This window comes from Petaurus breviceps, unplaced genomic scaffold, assembly GCF_028583685.1.
Source record: "Petaurus breviceps papuanus isolate PSGF00001 unplaced genomic scaffold, PetGlider_PUasm1.0 175, whole genome shotgun sequence".
In the NCBI taxonomy this organism is placed as follows: domain Eukaryota; kingdom Metazoa; phylum Chordata; class Mammalia; order Diprotodontia; family Petauridae; genus Petaurus; species Petaurus breviceps.
The window spans coordinates 50,160,234-50,182,532 of NW_027185764.1; the positions used below are offsets into that span (position 1 = coordinate 50,160,234).

At 36.8% G+C, this 22,299-nt stretch overlaps 1 pseudogene; it reads left to right on the plus strand.

The window, feature by feature from the left end:
• The first annotated feature begins 2,515 nt into the window (after window positions 1–2,515).
• Window positions 2,516–3,377, plus strand: LOC138159123 (phosphoglycerate mutase 1-like; annotated as a pseudogene).
• Window positions 3,378–22,299: the final 18,922 nt, after the last annotated feature.

Below are 22,299 nucleotides of genomic sequence, written 5' to 3' on the forward strand. Positions count from 1 at the left end.
ATATCTTCTATTTGCATTATTTATAATTTCGATGAACACTTTTATAGGGGAAAAGCCAAGTTTATAAATATTAATGGTAGATAATAGCTAATGTGACACTTAAAAGGATTAAGGGAATAATTCAGTAAACTATATTCCACTGTGGTTATAATTTAAATGGATACTTATGTGAGACAAATCATTAGTACTAACCAAAAAATGAAGACACTCCTTATCAATCACAAAAGTTTAATTCAACATAGGCTTAACTCACCTTTAGCTAAAGCAGGTACCAAGGAAAATCATTTTCTTGTTTCCATTTGTCTTTCCTCCTTTGACAGATCCAGTTATTATATATTGCAACACTAGGTTAAATTTAAACTATGTGAATACATACACACACATAAAGGATGATGCTATTATCATAAAACAGTTCTTCTGCTGCAATAAATTGTAACACTTATAAATTTTTTTCATTTACCGTGTATTGCAAGATAGTTCCTCACTGAGGTATGTGTGTGTGCATAGATAGATAGATAGATAGATAGATAGATAGATAGATAGATAGATAGATAGATAGATAGATAGATATAGATAGATAGATAGACAGACAGACAGACAGATAGATAGAGAGAGAGATAGACAGAGAGATAGATAGATAGACTCTTTCAGTCTTAAAATGTGACCAACATAAAATCAGAGATCTATATCTTTCCAAAAGAGATTGTGAAAATGTAATGCATTTCTCTTTACTTAACAGGCTTCCAACATTTCTCTCATACTTCAGAGTGGGAAATAGGAAATAGATTACCTTGAGGAAAATAAATTGACTCTCTCCCATTTAGAGGACTGCTATTTCCTTGGAAGGAAGAAGTTTAGCCCAATGTGAATTAACTTCTAGCTACTACTGTTAATGCCCGAGAGCAGCCAGATACCCACTGTATGCTCAGGAATGTTCATTAATGATAATTCAGTAAAATGAAATTCATTGTTTTTCAGTCCCCTCAGTCTCTTTGTGACCCCATTTGGGGTTTTCTTGTTAAAGATAATGGAGTGGTTTGCTATTTTCTTCTCCAGTTCATTTTACAAATGAGGAAACTAAGGTAAACAGCATTAAGTGACTTTCCCAGGGTCATACAGCTAGTAAGTGTCTGAGGCCAGATCTGAACACAGGAAGATGAATCTTCCTGATCTGAGGCCCAGAGTTTATGCCACCTAGCTGCCCCAGCTAAATAAAGTAATAATTTCTAAATCTAGGTAAATTGTGACAATACTTCATAGAAGTGGCTAGACTAACATATTAAATGTGTAGTATGTATACATTATATGTAACTTATGTAATACACATATATTACCTTAATCAATTAATAAGTATTAATTAAACACAAGCACCAGGTATCTTGCTGGGGATACAAAGACAAATGTTTTCATGCTCTTCTCCCCATTGGGCTGTAATCACCTGAAAGAAGAAACTGTTTTGGGTTGTTTTGTTTTATTTGGGGGCAGGCTGAAGGGAGACCTTCTTTATAACTTCAGAAATTAAGCATACTGCATGACACATAGTATGTACTTAATAAATTACTGGAGTCACACAGAGAAAGGCTGTGGAATGAAAAAGAACTTAATGGATATGTAATAAAAGGGCATGGATTCCAGTTCTGCCTTCAAGATTCACTAGAAAGGAATGCTTAGTAAAAAAAATCATGGAGCTTCTTATAATATGTACAAATAAATACACGTATCACAGCAAACAGATTAAAATAATAAATTTTGCTGCTTGCCAAATACTACATGTAATAGGGTTCAAAGACTAAAGAGATATGATGACTTAGTGAATTTAGTGCTATACCTGGAGTCCGGGAAAACTGAGTTCAAATTCTGCCTCAGACACTCACTAGCTGTGTGACCCTAGGCAAGCCACTTGACCCTGTTTGTTTCGGTTTCCTCATCTGTAAAGTGATCTGGAAAAGGAAATGGCAAACCACTGCAGTATCTTTGCCAAGAAAACTCCAAAAGGGCCACAAAGAATTAGACACAACTAAAAGAGACTAAACAAGATTTTAATGACAACCCTGGGCAAGTCACAACTTCTCTGACCTCATCTGCACAATGGGGATAACAACAGTGTCCACCTTAGAGGATTGTTATAAGGATGAACTAAGACAACACATGTAAAGTATTTTTTAAACCTTAGAATGCTATTTGAGTGACAGTTATTGTCATGTAGAAAAACAATCCAGTCTTTTAAAAAACTCTGAAGAGCATTATGGCTCCACCTATGAAGTGTAACAACATTATCAGGGTGTCACTGAGAAGAAACATCAGCCAAAAAATCAACATCATACTATTACCCCCATCCTGAGGGGGTGACGATGAGAATTCAATGACCTCCTAAATATCCTGCAAACATCATGGAAGAGGCAATAAGAAGAGAGCCACCCAACAGGCAGCACTGGGGAGCTGATTAACTAAATCTGAAGGAAACCAACACATCCTTAAAAATGCATTTTACTTTGTAGAATCGCTGTGCTGGAGTGCATGCTCGCCTGTCTGCCTGTCTCCTCGAACCTCACTGCCCCGAGCTACTGCCCCAAGCTTCTGCCCCGCCATGGCCGCCTACAAGCTGGTGCTGATTCGGCATGGAGAGAGCGCCTGGAACCTGGAGAACCGCTTCAGCGTCTGGTATGATGTGGATCTGAGCCCCGCTGGGCACGAGGAGGCCAAGCGCTGCGAGATGCTGGCTATGAATTTGATATCTGCTTCACCTCTGTCCAGAAGAGAGTAATTCGTACCCTTTGGACAGTACTAGATGCCATTGACCAGATGTGGTTGCCTGTAGTGAGGACTTGGCGACTCAATGAGCGGCACTATGGAGGTCTGACAGGCCTCAACAAAGCGGAGACAGCTGCTAAGCATGGTGAGGCCCAGGTGAAGATCTGGCGGCGATCCTATGACATCCCACCACCTCCAATGGAACCTGACTACCCCTTCTTACAGCAACATCAGCAAGGACCATGGTTATGCAGATCTGACTGAGGATCGGCTGCCTTCCTGTGAGAGCCTGGAAGACACCATTGCCCGGGCTCTACCCTTCTGGAATGAGGAAATTGTCCCCCAGATCAAGGAAGGAAAACGTGTTCTGATTGCAGCTCATGGCAATAGTCTTCGAGGGATTGTCAAGCATCTTGAGGGTCTGTCTGAAGAAGCAATCATGAAGCTGAACTTGCCCACTGGCATTCCCATCGTGTATGAGTTGGACAAGAATCTGAAACCAGTCAAGCCCATGCAGTTCCTCGGGGATGAAGAGACTATTCGCAAGGCCAGGGAGGCTGTGGCAGCCCAAGGCAAGGCAAAGAAGTGAAAGCAGGCTACCAGCAGTAGCCAGGTCCTTCCCTTCTCACTGTCCCACCACATCTCTCCTGCTCTACACGCTGACCATCACCTTAGGGAACACAACACATAGCTTCAGGTGGGGGACTGATGGCTCCTTTTCTCATTTCCTCCCTGTTTCAGACCAATTCTTTTCTCTCTTGTTGCCCTTCCCCTCAACCACATTAGTCAAAATGCCTCCTGGGTGGTTTGGCTCAGTAAGGACCTGGTTAGGGGTTAGGGATGGGGACATAGTAAGAAGTGACCAATGGGGGAGTTGAAAGAAGCAATTGGTCCAGTTATTGCTATGAGCTAGTCCTGCAAGTAGGGCAGCCCTCTCAGGGGCTGTTGTAGTAAGCTACCTATAACTTGGGTGGTTATTTAACAAATCATGAAAGTCTTATTTCCTCCCTAATTCAAGAAAAATGAATCTGAGAGGTTGAGATTATGTCCCAATGTTTGTCACATTTGCTTTCAAAAAGGACCCTTCTAGGCTGGTTATTAATGACTTTTGAAATTAAACTGTCCCTCTTGGTAGTCATCAGAGATCTCAAGCCACATCAGAGAAGGAAGAGTTCTTTGATTTCTAAGGGGTGGACGAGTACATCTCATTGTGTGTTTTATAGCCCCCACTCTGTTCTGTGGCAGTAAACTGCCCCTAGATCATGTTTAAGTGTGTCTCAGTGTCCACTTGCCTTCCACTTTATGTCCAGCCACCTGGGTCCTCATCAGTTTTAGCCTAACTGTACTAACCTCCCCACCTTTTTTTGTTGTTCACTATAATAAAGGAGTGATGTGCAATAAAAAAAAAGAATAGCTGTGCTGTCTTTTTCAAAATGCTACTTACAAATACAATTATACTTTTCCTAAATTAACTTATCCTGTAATTTAATTGTGTAATTTTTTTAGAATCCCTCACTCCTGGGATTCATTTATATGATTAAAAAGTACCACACACACATACACACACACACACACACACACACGCATGATTCATTTCAGTCAGGATGTTCAAACCTGCTTCATATGTGATGTGGTTTCAAATGCCTATTTTCTAGTCAACAGAAATGAAAAAGCTTCTTAGATGAATTTCACTTAAAAATTTTGAACTGATATTCATTAGTGATATTGATCTATCATTTCTCTTCCTTGGTTTAGATATTAGTATTGCATTTGTCTCATAAAAGGAATCTGGGAGGGACGGCCAGGTAGCACAGTGAGTAAGAGCACCAGCCCCAGAGTCGGGATGACCTGGGATCGAATCTAGGCTCAGACACTTAGCACCCACCCAAAACCACCTGGCCATGTAACCTTGAGCAAGTTACTTAACCCCAATTGCTTTAAAAAAAAAAAAGGAATCTGGGAGAGCAAAAAAGTGAAATTTATAATTAAAGAGATGGCTTTTGAGCACCTGGAAAGTGAATCAGTGATCACTATAAGCCTGCATGAATTACTCAAGAACAAATCATGCATAACCTTGCTTCCCTTTTTGGCAGGGATACCAAACTAGAACAGGAGAATGCTACAGATGTAGTAGCATATTTGAATGTTAGTATGCCATTTTCTGATGTTTCTCATTATATCCTTGTGGGGAAAATGAAGAGATGTGTGTTATATTTTGGCAGTTAGGTAGATTATAGTCATTAATGGAGCAATAGTAGTGTGAGATAAGAATGCCACAGAGTTCTCTAACCTTAGCCCTATTTCCTTCAAGGTTTTTATTATTGACTTGAATAAACATATATTACCTGTTTATCAAGTTTAAATGGGAAGTTAGGTGGCACAAGATAGCATACCAGAACTGGAGTCAGGAATTGATGCAAAAGAGTTGTCATTTTATTAGACTAAATGAATTCTCTATCACTGTGACATGGTAACCAAAAAAGGAATGGGATTTGAGGTTTATTAATAATTGCAGAGTATTCAAAATAATAGAAGAGATGATCTCACTGTACCTGCCTGGATTACGCACCAAGAGTATTGTGTTTGGTTCTAAAAGTATTTTAGAGAAAATATTAACAACTAGAATATTACGAAAACTAGAAACCAAGCTATAAGAGGCTAAGGTCAAGAAGCTGGGGATATTTAGCCTGGAGTAAAGAAGTTTAACAAAAGACATAATATCTCTTTTCATATATTTAAAGTGCTGACACATGTAAAAAGATTACATGCAATGCTGTATGATCCCAGAAGGCAAAACTAAGACCTGATTAGCAGGTGTTATAGAATAGCAAATTTCAACTAGATATAAGGAAAAACTCCCTGACAATTAGAGCTATCCCAAAGTAGAATGGGTTGCCTTGGAAGACAGTGAGTTCACTATCACTAGAAGTATTTGATTAATTAGTTAACTGATTGATGCAAATTATTTATTCTACTGTGTGCCAGGAAGGCTCTGTGCTGGATGCTGGTAATATAAATATACAAGTGAAATGATCCCTGACCTCAAGACACTTAAATTTTAATGGAGAAAACAACATATAATAGAGTGGTGACCAAGGATGGGAATTCAGGTCTGGGAAGTCCCGGGGATACTAAAAGGAGCCACAAGACGATTGTTATGCTTTTTCCAGAAGCAATGGTACTATTTATCTGATTACCATTCCCAGAGCAAGATGTGAAAAACTTTGTCAGAGGCAGGGTATTGTAGCAGGGTAGACAACAAGTTATATGGGATACAAGATTGGAGAGAATGAAAAACATGGTCTGGAGTATACCAGATCAAATGGATTATGTGAGTTTTCCCTCACCAAACAAAGAACGTCTACCCCAGAGCAGAGTTCCAAAGTATTTAGTATTTCAGGATGCCCTGAATGAGGCATAATGGATTAACTCCCAAGGAGGTGGGAGCAAAAGGAAGGATGTATACAATTTATCAGAAATATTGTAAAGGGGATTCCTACTCATGTATGGGTTGGATTAACTGACCCCTGAGGTCCATTAGAATGCTGAGGTTCAAGGATTCCATGTTTTTGAACTGTAAGGCTATGTTTCTCAACAATTTATTTTAGGAAGTGTTATCTTTGAAAATATCATACATTTGTGTGGGTATTTGTGCTATGAGTTCTTATCAGAAGGAAAATTCCAAAATTTTGAATCACAATTCAAGCCTCCTCCTGAAAAAAAAAGTGACTATAAAGACTGCCAATGAGTAGAAATGCAATCCTTATTCCTTTTAAAAAAAAAATCATCCCTATCTGCTCTCTAATCCAAATAATAATGAGAAAGGAAATAGACAAAAGATTCATATATGGCAAGACCTAGATAATTCACTAAATGGATTTTCTTGAATAACTGAATATAATAATCAGTGATAATACAAAATATATTTTTGCAGACAAAAGTTGACGTATGCATGTTCTTTTTCTGGTAAAAACTCAAAAGAAAAAGATGACATTAAAATTACATATATACATATACTTATGTACATGTGTGTGTACATATGTTATATATATATATACACATACATATACTGCCCAAGGACATACTAATTTTTTCTAAGACATTCTCTTTCTTCCTTGAGTGGGGCAAGACAAAGGATGGATCATCAGTCTTCTGGTTTTTCCTGAAAATGAAGGTCCCTCTTGCTGTATAGTGTCTGAGCTGTCATTCTCTCTCAAGTCTTAGGGTTACAACCCAAGGTTAAGAAAGGGACCACTAAGCAGGAGCACCAAACAAGTGCAGGGCAGAAAGAGCAGAGAAATGCTAAGGCTTTTGTTAGGTGTAAAGTCAAAGAGGAGGCAATGGAACTGAAAACACACCTTGAGCCATATCTCAGTCTCCCACTGGAGAATAAGCTAAGCTGACTCACCTGTGGCAAATAAGAATGATGCTGGTATTGTCAATAATTCACCAAATCAAAGAGTGAATCACATATTGATTAAGGCTATTTCAACCTCTTGGAGATTTCAGACTTTTAAAGAACTTTGTACTGCCTCGGTATTGTTTCGAGAGAAGCAGCATGTGGCATCCTACAGAGTGCTGCTGTGTTTGGAATGAGCAGACCTTGGAATCAATCAAGATTTAGATTCACATTCTACCTCTAACACTTAGTATGTATCTAACCACAGGGCAAGTCATTTGAGGACACTGAAGTTCAGTTTTCTCATCTGTTTTGTTTGATGGTTTGGTTGAGGATGGAAGCCCTGATTTCCTCAGTTCGGGGAATTCCCTTCATGGAAATTCCCTCCAATATCCCTTAGCAATGTTTGTAATTTATACTCACAGGTGTCACTGTAGCACCAAAAAGTTACATGATTTGCCCAGGGTCACTCAATTGGTAAATGTGAGTGGAAGAACTTGAAAAAGGCTTCTTGACTCCAAAGGGAGATACCTATGCACTATGACACTTTGCTTCCTCATCTGCAAATTGGAAAGCATAGTATGAGGATCGGATTACTGACTGGCTGACAATGAAGTATATTGTAAACTTTAAAACATTATTTCTTCAAGGCTCAAAAGCTACTCTTGAAAAATATTTGGACTTGTAATTTTTTTTTTGCTTTTTGGAGGTAAATTGGGGCTAAGTAACTTGCCCAAGGTCACACAACTAGTTTTGTGTGTGTGTGTGTGTGTGTGTGTGTGTGTGTGTGTGTGTGTGTGTTAAGTGTCTGAGGCCAGATCTGAACTCAGGTCCTCCTGACTCCAGGGCTGGCACTCTACTCACTGAACCACCTAGCCTCCTGGGGACTTGTAATTTTTTTAAAAAGATATTTGGACTTGTAATGAAGGAGTTAAAATATTACCTCAGAGCATCTCTTGTGTACAAATAAAATACCACAACTATTTGAATATTTTATCATGCTATTTTCCATCTCAAAAAAAAAAGGATGGAGAGACAGATTTGTCTTAAGGATGGGGAAAACACATTTTCTACTTATAGAAAACACATTCTTGCAACTTCCAAAAGTTGATCAATTGCCATTCACAGATCACCCTCACATCTGAAAGATAATACATATTTTAACACATTTGAATCATGCTACCCTGATTAGTATTGAAAATTTCCAAGCCATATCCCTTGATTTAAATTTTTTTCAATGTAAATATCATGAGGTATTATAGAAATACTTACACCATGGAATTTTGTTTTGTTTTGCCTGGTTCTTAACTGAATTAACACAAACATATGCTTTGCTACATCTTTAGTTCCATTCTACTCATTTTAGTCAGGATATTAAAGGAAAGTATAGAAAAGGAGGGGGTTATGCCCTGCAACTATAGGTTATGTAAAATTATTAGCACCTTGATTATGAAGCATTCTGAATTCTCGCTCCCTCTCTTTCTTGTTCCACTGCAGTAAACTCAGAAACCTAAGCTCAAGCCTCCAAACATCAGTATTGCTGAAAAAGAACTAACAAAATCAAATTGACAAGTCAAAATAAGAAACTATGATTAGTTGATTCACCAAATGTGGGATGGGGAAGTAATTTATTTTTTGGAAATATCCTTTAATATTTTGAGAATCTATATTATTGTGGGTAATCCCTTTATCAACACAGATCACAATCCCTCTACACCTTAGTATAAATTACTTTTTTGTGTCATGAACCCTTTTGGCAATCTGGTGAAGCCTACAGACTTCTTCTCTGAATAATGATTTGCTACCATTAAAAAAAAATGGTTTCCTTCCTAACAGAAGGAAATGTTAAATTTCAGTTAGAGACTAAAAAAATTAAGGAGAGAAATTTTTCCCCACCCACATACACAGACCCCTTGAAATCTATTCATAGACCTGATATGAGTCTGTAAACCCCAGGTTAAGAACCTTTGATATGGATGATCTTTGTGAATTAAGTTGTTCGATTGTTTTTCAGTCATGTCATATCTGACTTTGTGATCCCATTTGGGATTTTCTTGGCAAAGATATTGGGGTGGTTTGCCATTTCCTTCTCCTACTCATTTTATAGATGAGGATCTGTGGTAAATAGGGTTAATTGACTTACCCAGGGCCACACAGCTAGTAAATGTCTGAGGTCATATTTGAAATCAGGTTTTCCTGACTTTAGGCCTGGTGCTCCATCCACTGCAACCACCTACCTGGCTCTTATGAATTATAATAGCCCCCAGACTCATGACTTGGTTGTATTCTTCTCAAATTTAAGTGAGATAGTCCTTAAACGGTAGATTTTTGCCCCTACACTGGAATTCTTTCTATTCTGATAAAAACTGCCAGTGCTTTTACTCCACTGGCATGGTCTTCAGGAATCCAGGGTCACCTCCAGGACTATACTATGATAACTAAGGATTATGAACACTAGTACTACTCACACTAAAAACTACCAAAACTAAAGCAAAAAAAGAGCAAGAGAAGCCTAGAGTAGAAGAAAATGCAAAAAGAAAAGAAGCCAGAAGTCATTTATGAGCAGAAGGAGTAATATAGAGATAATGAGAAATAACATCTGTGACAGATGGGAAGAGAACAGAAGCAAGAAAAGGGGAGTCATCCAGAAGAAGCAGGCCTTTATGAAAAGAAAAAAATGGGGGGGGGCAGAAATTTACAAGAGGAATCAGCAAATCTCATCTTCTGACAGACTGTTTAGTGGAGAAAATATCATATGAAAATGTGCCAAACAGTATAGCTCTTTAGCTGGTAAATGACATTTCCTACTGTTATGAGAATTTTTAAATTTCTTTTTATTAATTTTTATTATTCAAGGTTCAGAGTCATTCCTCCTGTAACTTTTGGTTAACTAAAAGCCTGTCTTTTGTTAATATTAACCTCACCTGACTAAAACCTGATTCATGGAATAATAGTGGTAAGGGAAGACGTTGGACATTCTGGAGATGACACCAAATAAGAGGAAGAAGGCAATACAGCATCTTTAAAACCTCCCCAACATAACCTGACCTTAATTTCCTTGGGTTTCTCTTGCTCTTCTTTTTTTGCTTTAGTTTCTGTAGTTTTTAGTGTGGGCAGTACTAGTGCTCATAATCCTTAGTTATAGTATAGTCCTGGAGGTGACCCTGGAATCCTGAAGGCAAATCTTCATGACATGTACATCCCTTCCTCTCAATTATCCCATTGTGATTCCTTTAAAATGTAATCATTTGATTCTGTTAAGAGTAGTATTTCGCAAATTCCATGTTTAATCTATACCCTGACTTAGTTAACCTATAAAGTTTGTTCAATTTCCTTATGGGACGTATGAGATTATGACTCTGCTTAACAAAATTTGTTCAGCTTTTATGACATTGAAGAAGACATGGGATTATGAATCTTTATATACATATATATATATATACATATATATATAGCCTAAAAGAACTTACAAGATTGCAAAATGTAAAAGAACTAGTTTTCTGTGTCTCTGACAATTTTCTCTATAAAAGTTTATCATAAAATCCTAATTGCTATTTGAAGTTATTTCCCCCCCCCAAAAAAAAACAGAACCTGTGCTTATGCATAATAAAACCTAGGTTTTTATCTCTATAATTGCTATACTACAGTAGGACTATTCTGGTGAAAATTGCCTACCACATGAACTCAAAAAGAAGATATTTCTCCCATAATACTACATAGGTAATTTCTTTGAGTCTCAGTTTTCCCATCTTTAAAAAGGGGACAATACTGGGGTGGCCAGGTAGCACAGCAAGTAAGAGCACTGGCTCCAGTGTTGGGATGACCTGGGGATCGAATCCGGGCTCAGAACACTTATTACCCACCCAGAAAAAATTGCCGTGTAACCTTGAGCAAGTTACTTAACCCCAATTGCTTAGGGGTGGCCAGGTGGCTCAGCAAGTAAGAGCACTGGGCTCCAGTGTTAGGATGACCTTGGGGATCAAATCCGGGCTCAGATACTCAGCACCACACCTAGAAATAACTGGCCGTGTAACCTTGAGCAAGTTACTTAACCCCAATTGCTTTAAAAAAAAAAAAGGGGGGGGAACAATACTTGTTGCACTAATCCATCTCACAAAGTTATTGTGGGGAAAAGATTTTGTAAGCCAAAGCATTATGTTGATATACTATGATTCTTCATATCACTACCAGTACAAAGGTAAGATGAACCATAATAAATTATTGACATATACATAAGCATTTAAACAGAGTCAAACTAAAATTCCCCTAGAGAAAAATTAAAAGGGGCAAGAGTAAGAGAAAATGGAAGAGATTAAGAATTTTAATAGCGCCTACTATGTGTCAGGTACTATGCTAAGAGCTTTTACAAATATTATCTCAGTTGATCTTCAGAACAACTCTGAGGTAGGTGCAATTATTATCACCTGCATTTTACAGCTGAGGAAACTGAGGCAAACCAAGGTTAATTTGTCCAGGCTCACATAGTTAGTAAGAGTCTAAGCCAAGATTTAAACTCAGGTCTTCCTGATTCCTAGCCCAGGGTTCTATTGACTTGAACATCAACTTCCTTTAAGAGGCACTGGTAAGAGAACTAGTTCCAGCATCCAAAGAACTGAGTTCAAATCCCACCTCTGATGATTACTACCTGTGTGACCTTGGGCAAGTTATTTAACATACTCAATTTCTTTATCTGCAAAATAAGGAAATGCAATTAAATTTAAAAGTGTAATATGTAGACATATACATATATACACGTGTGTGTGTGTATTTTCCCCACCAAGAACCGATTGTTAAATATTTACCAGCACACCAATGGGCCAAACCCAAAGGTCAAGGTTAAATATACCCATTGGTGTTTCAAAAAAAAATTAATGTGTAAGTGGCAGGAGAAAAGACATCTTTACACAACTAGGACGATGCAAACAGTAATAATGATAATATTAGAGAATTCATTTCTGAACAGTCTATCTACTGAATAATTTCATAATATTGATAAACAAGAATCTCCCCTATGATATTAGACAAATAGTCATCCTGTAATTGCTTGAGAATCTCCAGGGAGAATCTATCTCAGGAAACAACCTGTACCATTTTAGAATGGTTCTCTAATTGCTAAGAAGTTTCTTTTACATGAGCCTAAATTTTCCTTTTTGGGATTTCTAGCCATTACTAGCAGTTCCTACTTCTGGACTCAAGAAGAACATGTCAAATGTGGTATACTGAACAGAACAGAACACTTCAGATGTGGTCTGACAAGGACAAAATGCAGCAGAATTAATGGAGTATAAAATTATATTTGCTTTCTTGGCCACCATGTCATACTGTTGACTCATACTGAACCTGCCATCAACTAAAACCTCTGGATTTTTTTTCAGAAAATCTGTGGTCTAGTTATACCTCCCCCATCTTGTACTTGGGAAACCGATTTTTTTTAGCCCAAGTGTCAGACTTCATATTTATCCCTATTAAATTCCATCTATTCAATTTAAGCCAATGTTCTAGGCTGCTGAGAATTGTTTTATTCTGTTATCCAGTACTTTCACTATCCCTGACAACTTCCTGTCATCTGTAAGATGCATGTACAAAATTATGAAAACCTAAAAACCAAATAATGGATTACAATTTGACTGCTGTGAAACATTACAAACAAAACATACTTGAGAGTCTTTGAAAGATCACTTGTCAATACCTCTCCTCCCTTGGGATCAATGACACTATACTTTCAAGATCTCCTACTTTGCTTATTGTTCTTTCTGGCTCCAAAACTAGTTGATGCTCTTCAATCAATTAGCAAGTATTTATTAAGCACCTCCTATGTTCCAGACGCTGAAAAGACCTTACACAAGTATCTCCCAACCTTCTGTCCTTGGCCAACTTCTCCACTCTCTATATACTCCTTCCTTTGGTGATCTCGTCTATTCTCATTGTTTAGATGCAGATGATTTCTAAGTCTGTATTTCTATACCTAACCTTTCCCCAAACCTCTAGTCACATATTTTCAACTGTCTGAAAAATATCTTAGTGACTCGGAGATTCTTAACCTGGGATCCATGACTTATTTGTTTTTTTTTTAATATTTTGATAATTGTGCTTCAATATAATTTATTTCTTTATGATCCATTGTATTTTACTTTATTTAAGAATATTATTCTAAGGGGCCTAAGCAGACTGTCATGAGTTCATGACCCAAACAATGGAAGAACCTTGTTCTGTATAAATATCCTTTCAATTCCTCCAATTAAAGAAGTCCAGAACTGAAGTCATTATCACCACCCACCCCAAATCCTTCATTATTTTCTTATGGGACCCATCATTCTCCAAGGCACACAGGCTTGTAACTTTGTATAATGGGAATAAGTTTTGTTACCTTAATAAGAACTGATACAGTTTTATTTTAAGCTTCTACTTTGTGACTGAGCTGTTTTCAATGGCCCTTTGGTAGAAGGAGCTGTTTTGAGTAAGTTGTTTTTCCATAAGATAAGCATTTGTATAGTATGATGTCATAAACGTGTGTATCTTAAACAATTGATAAACATATGTAGACCCTCTGATTAAATAGACCACTAAGGAAAAAAATATGATCAGTAACTTTATCAGTACCAATAAAATTATGTGATAAACAATTTTAGCAAAAAGTATAAAAATCCACCTGAGACTTTAGCCATTAACCTGTTAGTAAATCAGATTAGAACAGGCTCCCCTTTTCTTCATTCTTGAGACTGGGCAGTGATGAGATTTTGGAGTCTTGCCAGAAGACCACCAGAGGAAGACACATAGCCTCTTGCTGGACAGAGAGGAAACTTCACATGGTCTGGTAACCAACTTTACCTAAATCACTAAAATATCAGGGTGGTGTTTCATTTTTAGAGGATATTACTTGGATGCTTTGATTACTAAAGTTTGATTACATGCATTGAGAAATGTTGTTCTAATTAGGGTTTCCTTCACACTAGATGTGCACTACTTAACATATTATATATATTGGAATTATCTTTGATTCTTCATTTCTACCTCATCACAACTCCCAACATCTAATCACTAAGTCCTAACAACTCTACCTCCAAAGCATCTCTTACCTTCATCCCCTCCTTCCCATTTCCACTACAATCACACTAGTAGGTCACTAGTAGGTCAGGTCCAAGTCTCTTCTCACCTAAAATATTATATTAGTTTCCTAACTAGTCTTCCCAACTCCAAGCTGTCCCCTCTCCATGGCAAGGCAAGTCAAGAAGCATTTACTAAGAGCTTACTATGTGCCAGGAACTGTGTTAAGCCCTGGGGCTTAAAAAGAAAGCTAGTTACTGCCCTCAAGGCATTTATATTCTAATGGTGGAAAATAATACATAAAAGGGAGATTAAAAGTTCATTTGGGTGGGAGAAACCCACTCTGGTTCATAGTGGTGAAGTCCAAGGAGTCAATGGTTGGTCTAGGTTCTGAGTCAAAAAGGAAGTTCTAAGAGGAACTTAGGAACAAAGGAAGAAGGGACAGCAGAAGCAGAGGGAGAAGGCAACCCATCCTGGACCTAGATTGAGTACTCTTCCTAATGTACCACTCAGATAAAAGTCAAAAAATTTCAGGGGTTGACTACTGCTTATAAATAAAGTAGCAACTCCTAATTGTGGCATCAGGAACCAACCCCCCTCCAAAATGAGACTTTTCAGGCTTATCTCATACTATTCTCCATCACATGTTGAGCCTTTCTTAATACTTTGTCCCCTAGGTGAAAGTCATCTCAATCAGCTTAAATTTCTCATAGCACTTTACCTATACCTCATTCTTGCACTATTTATAACATTCTCCCTAGCACCACAGGTATTCATGTACATGTTTCTTTTTCCATGAGAATAGGGCATGTATTTTATCTTTTTTTCCATTTCTAATGCCAAGCATGATGTTTTTATAATAGTATATTCTTTAATAAATATTTGTTTACCTGAATTAAAGTACAAAGGATGTGCAAAATATTTTCACAGAAGAGATTTCCATTCAAAAGATGTTCCTGCATAAGCAATAATATCCTGCATTTAAATAACCCTTTAATGTTTGCAAAGTGCTTTAAATATACTATCTCATTTGATCCTCACAACCATCCTGTGAGGTAGATGCTATGATTATTATTCTCATTTGAAGAAATTGAGGCACATAAAGGCACTATACAAGATTTTTTTACCTCATATGAAAATACAATTTTCAAATTTATATATATATATATATATATATGTATATATATATATATTTCCTCAGGGAAGAAATTGAGACATAAAAGATTTTTGGCCTCATGTGAGAATATAATTTTCAATTTCAAATATATACTTTTCAATGCTGACTGTGTCTAGAATCTTGCTAAAAGAAATAATTAAAAGCATAAAGGAAACTGTGACCAGGTATTATATTTTCTGATCAAAAGATCTGAGAGCTTGGGGTGAACTCAAAAGTCATCTAATCTAACCTGTAGCTAACCAAGAATTTTCTGTACAATATTCCCAATTAGTGTCATCTGACCTTTCACCTTAGACCTTCTTTGAGGAGGAACCCATGTTTTCTTAGTGTAGTCCATTCCCTCTTTGAATTGTTCTGTAGGAGAGTTTTTCTTGATGTTGAGCCAAAATCTGTCTTGCTGCAACTTTCACCTACCCTGTAGGTTCTGTTGTCTGGGACCAAACAAGACTAATCCCTCTTCCACATAATAACCCTTCAAATAAAACTATCATGTCCCTTCCTAAATCCTTCCTTCTCCAGGCTAAACATTCCCAGTTTCCTTAAATCACCAGCAAGGAGGCTGCTGAATCCTAAAACATTCTTGCTAAAGACTGTGCCAAAACTGAATACAACAATCTGATCTTCTGTCTAACCGAGGCAGAGTAAAAATGGATTGTATCTTCTCTCATTCTGAATGCTATAGATCTCTTAAAGCAACCAAAGGGTGCATTAAATTGGCTATCTAACCTCACTCTGTTGACTCCTATTGAATTTGTTATCCACCAAAATTCCCAAATCTTTTTCAAACGAACAGCTACCTAGTTTGCCTCCATCTTGTACTTGTGAAGTTTATTTTTTAACCCATCTAAGACTTGACATTTTTCCTTATTAAATTTGATTTTATTCATCCTATTTGGCCTCGTATCTTAGCCTGTCAGATCCTGAATCTGTCATCTAGTACATTAGCTTTCCCTCCAAGCTTTTTGTCAATCTGTGAATTTGATAAGCATGTCATCTATACCATACTCCAAGCTTTGCTAAAAATGTTACGTGAGCAGAGGACCAACCATAAACTTCTCAAGCTCTCCATTCATTAATGACTATTATTTGAGTCTCACAGTTCAGTAAGTCCTGAATCTACCTAATTATGTTATCTGATTCCCAATAACATGAGAGACTTTGTTGAACAACAAGAGGAACTAATAAACTACCACTGTAAATAGCCACAAATTTAGAATCACAGGGTCTGCATTCAAACCCCAGCGCTGCCATTTGTTAGTTCTTGCTGGCCCCAACTTCTACAGACATGATCTTCCGGGCACACAGAGCAATTTGGACCTTTCACAATGTAAGCATTAGATCCAGCTTTATTTAACACTTGGAGCACAACCTAATGGAGGCAGAACACCTACCAAACCCAGGGCTTATCCTAATAAGGACCCATATAATAACAGCGAATGCCATCCGTAAGCATATGTCTCCTTTGTCTCTGACCCGACCTCAAAGGTCAAATTCCCTTGCAAAGAAAACAGCTAACCTTAAGATTAAACATCCCAGTAGACAGACATGAGCAGGCAAAGACAATTAGGCTATACCATTTACCTCAAGACTTCTCAGCTGGTCAACAAGCATTTATTAAAGCACTTCTATTTGCTAGGCACTCTACTAAGTGCTGAGAATACAATTACAAATAGAAAGAGAACCTTAAAGAGATCGATATTCCAAGAAGAGGAAGACAACATATTAAAAGAAGCTGAAAAGGGGAGGTGCGTAAAGATACACAGTGAAAGGTCATGATAGAGGAAGTCTAGAGTACAGCGTGGAGAGAAATGAGACTTCTGACCTGGGGTCCTCCTTAAAATGTGCATATATTGAGGCAAAAATAATAAAATGTTAATGCTATTGACAAAAATAAATCAAGAGATGGTAAATATGAGGAAAATCATGTGGGGAGTGTTTCAACTTTAGAGGTAATAATTCATTTTGGAGTAAATTGCATGTGCTGCGGAAAAGCATGTACATACAAGGTGTATGTAAATATAGGATGTACATGCTGATTTTAATATACATAGAGTGATTTTTAAAGAATATTAATTGAAGAGAGTTGATAATTAATAACTAGAATCTTAATTTTAAAGATTTTATAGGATGATTTTTAAAAATTATTCTGAAGTAAGAGACTTTCTTTAAAAAAATAGCAGGAAAACTCTGAGGACCAGTATACTATGCCATGTACATCTCCATTTACATACAAGCACACCATAATTGTTCATGTAAATAGAGATGACTTGAATCATCAAGAAAGGTTGTGTTCACATAAATTCCTGACATGTTTTCATATATATAAACTCATGACACTAAGACAAAGAAGTAATACTTTCTAATCAAGATTTCTATTTAAAATCACTTTAAGCAAATATTTTCTTCCTAAAGAGTTAACCTTGAGTTAGCCATCTTCCCAATCATTACAGACACCAGAAGTGCTCCTTTAAATAACTGCAGACATAAAAGAAACAAAATATTGTTTGTTAATTAAGCACATTATCTTGTAAACATACAAATCTCATTATAAATTTGCCTGAACTTAATGTTGCTTTTCTTTAAACAGTTATAAGAAATTTAGGAGGCATTATTAAGTATTAGACAAAGAAAACTAGGGTTCAAGTCCTGCCTTTGACAAAAATACTGGCTATGGGACAAAAAGCAAGTCACAACCTCTGTGCCAGAGGTAACTCATTAAGACTTAAATTACAGGTGAATTGCTGATTTGCATCTGTGGAGGGGTGCTTCACACCAGGAGTTCCCTCATGCTGATGAAATCACACTCTAGTCCCAGCCAAAAAAGTAATTTGATCATTGTCACTAGCTCAGAAGTCCATATTGACTATTTGTACTAAAGATAATTGACTGTATCAAATACATGGCACTAACCTTTAACTACACATTGTTCTCATTCATTACTCAAAAGAAAAGAATCAATATTTGCTATTGCTATTAAAGAACTTAACAAGATCCTTGAAATTACATCAGTACTCCATGATTTCAACACAAAGAGGAGCACAGGGCAGGCCAGAGAAATAATATATTGCAAAGTATGGCTTAGGGTCAAGAAATGAAAGAGGCAAAAGGCTTATGGAGTCCCCAGAAGCCTCACACTTGTACATCATAATGACTTGGAGAAGAGAATCAGAAAGCATTAATTATGGCAACAACTAAAGGACATTCAAAAAAAAAAAGGACATCGACTGCATCTGAACAGACAGGAAAAGACTCCAGATGTAGCAGCTATTTTAGTCTGTACAGTTTGATCATCGACTAGGATCTGCATGTAAGCAACAGAAGCTCCAACCCACTTAAACAAGCAGTGAACTCTCTGACAAATCAAAAATGGACAAAGTAACAACATTGGCTCATACTATTACTTTTTCTTTGAGGAGATCAAATCTCACTACTCCTGCTTACTATTTGTGTGATCTTGAATAGGTCATTTAACTTGCCTGGGTCAGGTTTCTCACCTATAAAAAGTGGTGGTTGAACCAGATAATATCCAAAGACCTTTCCAACTCTTTAGCTGTAATCCTATGGTACTTAAAGAGTAGTAGAGAAATGGCCTCAGAACCAGAAACTGTTGGGTTCAAGTCTTGCCAAAGACTCATAGTGGTTGTGTAACACTGGGCAAGTCACTTAACTTCTCAATGTTCTAGGCAATTATCTAAGACTATAAATTGCAGAGAAGGTGCTAACCTGCGTTGGTAAAGGGAGTTCTTTATCTAGGAGTTCCCAACATCAATGAAACCAAAGTCCAGTCCCTATCCCTGTCCTTTAATATATTCCAAGCAAAGGTATACAAGGGCAACATCATATCAGTATGCAAACTTATTTGCAAAGCACTAATTACCAAGGAGGACAATGGAAGAGGAAGAACAAAACAATGAAAAGCAGTGGAAGAAAAAAAAAGAACGTGAAGACAGTTGGTCCACATGAGATTGACATAAACTAAAATAATCTCATGAACATTCACAGATGAAACCAGAATGTGGACAACAGACTTATAATGAAACAGATGTGCTGATGTTTAATAGTAATCTCTTCTCGTGGTTGACAAAAAAAACACCCCCATTTCGACTTTACCACTTTGATACTTTATAAACAAAAAGTACCATTAAATACATGTTAACAGATGGACAGCCTGATTGCTACATTAGTTATCTCTTAATATTAAAGAACGAGGCGGTCTCCCTCCCAAGAATCACACAGGATGACAAGGTGTATAGAAGGGCTGCTATATGTATCAGTAAAAGGAGTACTAACACTGGAAACCCCTAATCAATTAAAGGAGCAAAATAAAGTTTTCATCATAAATCTAATACTGGTTTAAGATCTCTATAAAGATTTATACACTTATATGATAATTCATATACATTAGCTGAAAACAATTTAAAAGTTCTCAGATCTTTATATGATTGTGATGTTATCAATAATGCCTGGGCTAATTTTGTCCTTTCAAACACCACCTCAATGCTGAAAGGTAGTGTGATATAATGAGAATAGCATTGGATGTAGAGATGTAAAACTTAGGCTTAAGTCTTAGATTTCCTCCTTACTAGCTTTATGGCAAACTACTTAACTTCCCTGAACCTCCATTTCTAATCCATAATGAGTAGGATAATATACCACCTACCAAGGGGCAGCTAGGTGGTGCAGTGAATAGAACACTGCCCCTAGAGTCAGGAGGCCCTGAGTTCAAATCTGGCCTTAGACACTTAACTCAAAAACTAGCTGTGTGACCTTGGGCAAGTCACTTAACCCCAACTGCCCTCCAAAAAGGAAAAAAAATAAATATATGTGCTGCCTACTAAAGGTAAGCTGTCACTATTAATACAATAACAACATTAAGTCTTAAATGAAAAAAATATTAGCAAAGTCTGTTAACAATTAAGTGTTTACCACCTATATTCATTTCAATCTTATCTATTATATATTGACTATGTTCTGAGGCTAGGTGGTACAGTGGATAGAGTGCCTGGAGTTAGAAAGGCCTGAATTAAATCCAACCTCAGACCCTTACTAGCTATGTGACCCTAGGGAAGTTACCATTCATGTTTGCCTCAATTTCTTCATCTGTAAAAGTGAGCTGGAAAAGGAAATGGCAAACCACTGCCGTATCTTTGCCAAGAAAACCCCAAATAGGATTACAAAGAGTCAGACACAACTGAATAACAACACATTCTGAGAACTGGTTGGCACAAAGAAACTTTAAAATATCAATAAGAGAACATCCCTGAAGTTTACAAACCAGTAAAGGTGATACAACTCATAAACAAATAACTACAGTAAAAAAAAAATAAGCATAAGAAATTGCATTTTTAAAAGTACAGAGTGCTAGACAAAGCAGCAGCATCACCTCCACAGGAAATCATGAAATCTGCTTCATGGGGATAGTTAGAGTTGAATGGATTCTTGAATAACAGGTGGGAATTTAAAAGACAGAACTAAGGATCTGGGGTGGAGAGAGCCTTGAAAAGAGGAAGGCATGTTTGGGGCCATATGAAATAAGCTACAAAGGTAGGGTGGCACAACACTGTAGAGGCCTTGAATGCCAGGCTAAAGAAGTTTTCAACAGTTGTGATAGCATTATTATGAAACTTACATAAAGTACCCTGTGGTGGGCCCCATAATTTAATGCAAAGTTCATGGCATTTTACTATTTGTTCTGCCATCAGTATAAATATAGTAAGAAACTAAAGTGGCTTAAAGCTGAAGAAAAACACTCTAATTTTAAGAGTACCAACACTTCTTTAGAACTGGTTGAGCCTACTATTTCCTGAGTTATTACTCCTTATTTACCTAGATAGTTTACTATGTTCCAAAATATTTTAAGATTCATCCCCACTCACTTTGACACTGAAAGCTACTATTTCTAATTATACAAGGTTGTGTTTACATTAGGAAGGCCTTCCTTTTTCTTGATTTTATTTTGCTGTTGTTTTAGTTATTTATATATAGGAGTGATTATTTGATACAGTAGTTATGGACTGTATAACTGTCTGGGTTTTGGGAAATTTCCTGTACTGAAATAATAGTTATATAAATAAGATGGGGGGAAACTCCTGTGACAATAACTAATCCAAAAAATAATGTGAGTTGTTATTAATACAAGTGTACTCTATTTTTAATTTTCTTTGAAATGTCAGGCAGCAAATAAAGTGGAATTATTTTTATAAAACAGTCTAAGATAAGATGTTCATTCATCACTGAGTACTAATAGATATGTACCCTTTTAATTGTATTCCAATATACAAGGAATTTTAAATTTCTTTTAAAGAAGCATTAATACTTTCTTAGCATATGTCAAGTAATTGACTTGTCCTCTTCCATAGACTTCTTGTTCTTCTGTGAAAAGCATTCTAACAATAGCTCTTTTTTAAAAAAAAAGAAATAATAAATCCCTAATTATGCTTAAATATTTTAAGCCTTGGATAGTATGCTAAATAGAAAACATTCTTCATGGACTAATCCAATCTTAAACCATTGAATTTTCATATTCTAATAGAATATATGTTAGTAACCATCTATAAGAGAATACACATAAAAATTGACATTTAATAGGCAGCATAAGTTGAAAACTTGATCCTTCCCAACATAGTTGAGAAGGGGAAAAATGCATCTGCTGTGACAATATGGCCTTGACATGTGAAATGAATTCAATGCAGGGAAAAGATATTTCTTTTTTTTAAAAGCAGGGCATCTTAAATTATGAATATGCCTCACCAACTTGGAACTATGTATGGTAAAGGCAATGTCTACATATTTAAAGAGTTACTTTTGGCTAATGCAAACTCCTGAAATGCAGACACTGAGAAAGACATTCATGGATGCTAGCCACTTTATTCTAATTCATTTTTACATGGATCTCTCCCAAATATCTTTCCCTAGCAATCCAAAGCTG